This window comes from Talpa occidentalis, unplaced genomic scaffold (genome assembly GCF_014898055.3).
Source record: "Talpa occidentalis isolate TD23 unplaced genomic scaffold, MPIMG_talOcc4v2.1 talOcc4.12, whole genome shotgun sequence".
Taxonomy (NCBI): domain Eukaryota; kingdom Metazoa; phylum Chordata; class Mammalia; order Eulipotyphla; family Talpidae; genus Talpa; species Talpa occidentalis.
This window is the reverse complement of record NW_023601212.1, coordinates 6,617,452-6,623,115: the sequence shown is the minus strand read 5'-3', so window position 1 is coordinate 6,623,115 and position 5,664 is coordinate 6,617,452.

The window sequence follows — 5,664 nt, the reverse complement described above, 5'->3', positions numbered from 1 at the left end:
CCACTATAAAAATATATATATTAAAGATTTGGACCCCCCCTGGTGGTGCAAGGGGTTAAATCTCAGCACTCTGAAGCTGTCCACAGCCTCTGCAGCACGAGTTCGATCCCCGGCCAGGGAGCTGACCACATGGCTGCTCCCCTCAGCAGTGTATTTCAGTAGATCCTCCTGTTCTGCTCCCCACTCTGTCTCCCGTGAATCCTCTCACCCCCGCATCTCTGGCCTGCACCCCTGTTCTTGTATGCATAAATAAATAAATCTTTTTTAAAAATTCTATCCTATGACTGCTATGAAATCCATTTTGGATTATATTCATTTTTCTTTTGCTCTTAAAAGAAATTAAGCACTGTTCAACTAGGTTAAAGGAATAGCTGCTTCATTCATATGGGGCCTGGAGGAGCCCCAGCCCTACAGATAGGACGTTGGTGTGGGTGCCAAGGGCTGGTGGAGGGGGTGAGGGTGCGTGTTTAGTTGGATCAGATATCAATTTGGGAAAATGAGAAAGTTCTGGAGATGGAGGGTGAGGGCGGCTGCATAACAAATAATAACCATGCTTTAAAATTGAATTAAAATTTTTTAAAGATTGATTTATTTGTTTATGCATACAAGAACTGAGGTACAGGCCAGAGGTGTGGGGACTGAGCGGATTCACCAGAGACAGAGTGGGGAGCAGAACAGTGGATCTACTGAAATCCACTGCTGAGGGGAGCAGCGGGGAGACAGGAGAGGTCTGCTGTGCCATGTGGGTAGCTCCCTAGCTGGGGATCAAACTCGTGCTGCAGAGGCTGCGGACAGCTTCACAGTGCTGTGCTTAACCCTTTATGCACCAGGGAGGCCCGAATTTTAAAAATTAAGACCTTGCTTGGTCTTTCTTACAAGACCACCTGTGCTTGTAAGCCCTGAGAGCGCCCACATATCCTGCGCCCAGTATCCCCCACCGGTGGCGGCCTGCAGAACGGTGGTCAGTGTCCCAACCAGGACTGTCGTGGTGGGTACAGCATCTGCCTTATTGCATCTCCCATTTCTTCACCGGCACTTGTATTTATTTGTCTACAATGGTCTCAGCTGGTTAGTTCATGTACCCGCCACCCCGGGGATCCCCTGAATGCCACCCTCTCAGCCACCCCCATCCGGTACCACCGCAACCACTGTGGGCTCCACTTCTAAAGCGTTGCCATTTACAAATGTTACCCAGAGAGAACCTTCAGCACGTCCGTCGCCTTTGGACACTGATTTATTTTGCTCAGCATAATTCCCTGAAGTCATCAGGATTTAAAATCTCCCCCCTTTTTTTCAAACCTCCCTTTTTAAGGAAAGGTTGAGCTAACTAGGGCCACCTCCCTTTTCTCCCAGCAGTTTACAGTTTGAGGAAACCTCAGTTTCCTCGCCTGGAAGGAGAGAGGAAAGCCGCCAGCGAGCGAGCGAGCTGCGAGGATTCGAGCAGAGCAAGGAGATGCCCCAGCCTCGACCGGGGCCCGAACGAGCCCGGCGCCCGCACCCACGGTTGCCATGGCAGCAGCCCGCGGGGATGCAGCCGCCCCGCCCACCTTGCTTGCTGGTGATTGGAGGAGGCGTCGTGTCACGTGCGCCCGGGGGCCAATGACGGGTGGTCCAGAGGCCGGGCCGGGTCAGCCTCAGATTGTGGAGAAAAAAGGGAGAATGGAGCAAAACTAAGTTTTCCCTCATCCTTCCAGGTTACAGACGCCGTCGGTGATTTCCTCAAAAAAAACATGCTGAATGTTCTGACCAGGTCTGGATTCATTGTCGTCTTGAAGCGCCACCCCGTGGAAGCACCCCCAAAAGTGAGACTAGTAATTTAATTTCTGGGGTCCCCCGGTCTCCTCGCTGAGGAAGAGCCCAGAAGCTTCCAGCGCGGGCGGTGTGGGCGCTCTCCGCCTCGTGGAGTTCTTAGACCTAGAAATAAGAATCGGCCTGGGAGGTTACAAAATTAATGTATTCTGTGCTTGGTTATTTTTAATAAACCACCGTTGTGGGCTCAGGCGTGGGCGCTGCTCACAGATTGTTGCTGCTCTGACGCCCACAAGAAGATGGAAATAAACACTCTAGGTAGGTCGTTCTGCACGATACACAGTTAAACAGACTGAGCATGTTTTGTCTTTTTCTCCCCAGAAACAATGTTCTAGGCAGAAATAAGGCTGGGCCCTTGGAACGTTCGGACGCGTGCATGAGTTAGCTTTTGCTGGGTAACAAATCACCTCCAAACTCGGGCCTCCCTGGTGGCGCAAGGGGTTAAATCTCAGCACTATCAATCTTTCTCCAGCCACGGCAGCGTTTGTTCGAACCCCGCCCAGGGAGCTACCCACATGGCGCAGCGGACCTCGCCTGTCTCCCCGCTGCTCCCCTCAGCAGCGTATTTCAGTACATCTGCCTGTTCTGCTCCCCACTCTGTCTCTGGTGAATCCTCTCACCCCCCCACCTCTGACCTGCACCCCAGTTCTTGTATGTATAAATAAATAAAATAAATCTTTTTTAAAAATCACCCCCAAACTGGGCCTCCCCTGGTGGCGCAGCAGTTGAGCGCTGGGTTGCGAGGCTTCCCGCAGCCTTGCAGCACCAGTTCAATACCCAGCCACCGGCGAGGGTCCCACAAAAAAAATCACCCCCAAACTTAAGACAGCAATAAACATTTATTTTATCACAGGTCTTATGAATCAGGAATTCACAATTTGACTTGGGGTCTCTCATGAGGTCATGGCTAAGATGCCAGTGGGGTTGGCATCATCTAAAGGCCGGATCAGACAGGAGGAGTCAATTCCAAGCCGAGGGAGGTGGAAACCCTGCATTTTATAGGACGCAGAAGTCATAGGCTGTCACTGCTGTTGGCTACGCGGGCAGCAGAGAGGGTCTGCGCCAGGTTGGCCACCAGGAGATGGGGCTGTTGCCCACCACAATAACTTTACACAAAAACATCCTGTTTTCATGGGAAACCTACTCCAGCCCAGATGCCGGTGGGCTGTCAGCACCATTCCTCCATTTTCTGGACCACCATACCCCCCTCTAACCGGGAAACTGGGGGAGATCATGTGACCCAGGATGGCTCCATGTTCTTCACCCCAGGACTTGTGCTGGACTAGCGGGAGTCACTCCCTGCTGTTTTCCCCTGCGCTTGCTGGGCTGGTAGCACATCAGCCTGAGCCAGGGGACACTTTTGTCACCAGGCCCCAAGAGCTGCTGAAGATGACTGCTGAAGCATAGGCGAGAGGGCAAGGAAGAGGGAGGGGGGAGGGAGAAGCAAGGAGTCGGGCGCCCTCATCCTTCATGTGGCCGCTCGAGCCAGCCTTGCCCGCAGCCTCCTCCTCTTCGAACATTTCAGCATCAGAAGCCAACCCTGTATTTCACTTGTAAGAGTTGGGGGGCCTCTGTCATCCGTAGCACATGCCACAGCGCGCGCACCCACCCACGGGACCCTCACTGGGCTTTCAAAGGAGAGGGCGAAGCCCTGACACTCAAGACCAGGGGAGGGGCCTGGACACGGGACGCTCAGGGAGAGCAGCAGACACAGGAGGCCACGCGGTGGGAGGCCACTGACGAGAGCCGTCCAGACCGGCCCAGAGTGTGCGCGGTGCCGGGGGCTGGGGAAGGGATGAGCGTGGCTGATGGGGAAGTTCTGGAACTCAACAGAGGTGCTTCCGGGCCACGTGCTCCGGGCCTTTTTTAAAGAGTGACTTTTTTAAAAAAAATATTTTATTTTATATAATTCTTACATCATTTTTCATCTTTGCCCAATGTATGCATTTTTACTCTGGTTATATTCCCCAGACAATTGCACCCCCCTTATTTTGACTCTAGTTCTTCCTCTTCCCTCCCCTCCCCCCCCCCAGTGTGTCTCTGGTTCATAGTTGCTTGTTGACTGTGATTTATTACTTTGTATTGATTAGTCTTTTTCCTGGTCTCTTATTTAGGTTTTCTAGATTCCTGCTATGAGTGAGACCCTCTGGTATTTTTCTTTTTCTTTCTGGCTTATTTCGCCGAGCATGATCCCTTCCAGCGCCATCCATGGTGCTGCAAATTGCATGAGCTTGTCTTTTTTGAAGGCTGAGTAATATTCCACGGCGCACGTGGACCACATCTTCCTGATCCAGGCGTCTATGTCTGGGCGTTTGGGCGGCTTCCACAGCTCAGCTCTGGTGAACGGCGCTGCTGTGAGCACAGGGGTGCAGGGGCCCTTTGGGGTTACTGTTTCTGTGTCAAGAGTGACTTTTTTGTAATAACAAAAAGGATGACAGGCCGCGGCGTTTCCCTTCTCCTCGGGCCTCCTCCCCGCGCGCACCCCAGTCCCGGGGGAACCTTCCATGCTGCTCCCCTCTTGCCCAGAAGCGTCTCCCCGTGTGCGGCCACCACGGCTGTGTGCGGAGACGGTCTCGGCGCCCGCGGTCTCCCTGGCCCTGAGGGCGGTGCTCCCCAGGCCCGGGGTGAAAGCGGCAGGCGGAGCTGCGACAAGGGTGCGGGCACCCAGCCGGCTGGCCGCGGAGGGGCGGCGGGGGCACTGCGGGGCCGCGTCTCCCGGTGGCGCGAGGGGCGTGTAAATGAATAGAAAAAGGGGCCGAGGGACAGAGAAAGCCCGCGGCCTCCCTAGAAGGGAAGGGGCTGGAGGCCGCAGGTGGTGGCCCCGGGGAACCTGGTTTTATTTGTCAGACTGACACAGATTCGGCGTCCAACTTCTGGGACCAACCGTAAGTAGTTTGTGAAGAACGAGGAGGCCCTGAGGGTGCCCTGGAGCTGGGATCTGGGCCCGACCTCCGACTGCTGGGTGGACCTGACGCTGGCATGGCACAGCCCTTGGGGCACTGCCCGGTGCCGCCTGTGGCTGGGCCCCCGGGACAGGGTTGTCAGCAGGGCTGGCGCAGGCTCCTGAGCAGGTGTCTGCCCCGTCCCTGGGGTCCCGGTGGGTGCCTCCGCGCCTCGGCCAAGGGACGTCCACAGGGATACCTATGGCTCATGCGTGCAGGGTGCCGTGGGCACAGACGCACCCCCTCTCCCCGGAGTGTCATTTTTGTCTTGCTAGCTTTTCTCCCCTAATTACAAAGGAACTATGCCTTTAGAATTGATGCAATGCGGAGCCTCCCTGGTGGTGCAACGGGTGAAACCTCAGCACTATGAAGCTATCTGCAGCCTCTGTAGCACGAGTTCAATCCTGGCCAGGGAGCAACCCACATGGCGCAGCAGACCTCTCCTGCCTCGCCCGCTGCTCCCCATAGCAGTGCATAAAATAAATAAAATAAATCTTTTTAAGGGCCTCCCCGGTGGCGCAGCGGTTGAGCGCTGGGTTGCAAAGCTGCCCGAACCTCCGCGGCACCGGTTCGATCCCCGGCTGCTCCCCGGCCACCAGAGGATGGTCCCACATGGCGCGCAGACCTCTCCTGCCGCCCGCTGCTCCCCTCAGCAGTGTACTTCGGTCCTTCTGCCTGCTCTGCTCCCCGCTCTGGCTCTGGTGAATTCTCTCACCCTCCCGCGCTTCTGACTGTACCCAGTGCTTGTATAAATAATAAATCTTTAAAGAAAAATAAATCTTTTTAAAAAGATTTATGTATTTATGCATACAAGAACTGGGGTACAGGCCAGAGGTGTGGGGGTGAGAGGATTCACCAGAGACAGAGTGGGGAGCAGAACAGGCAGATCTACTGAAACACACTGCTGAGGGGA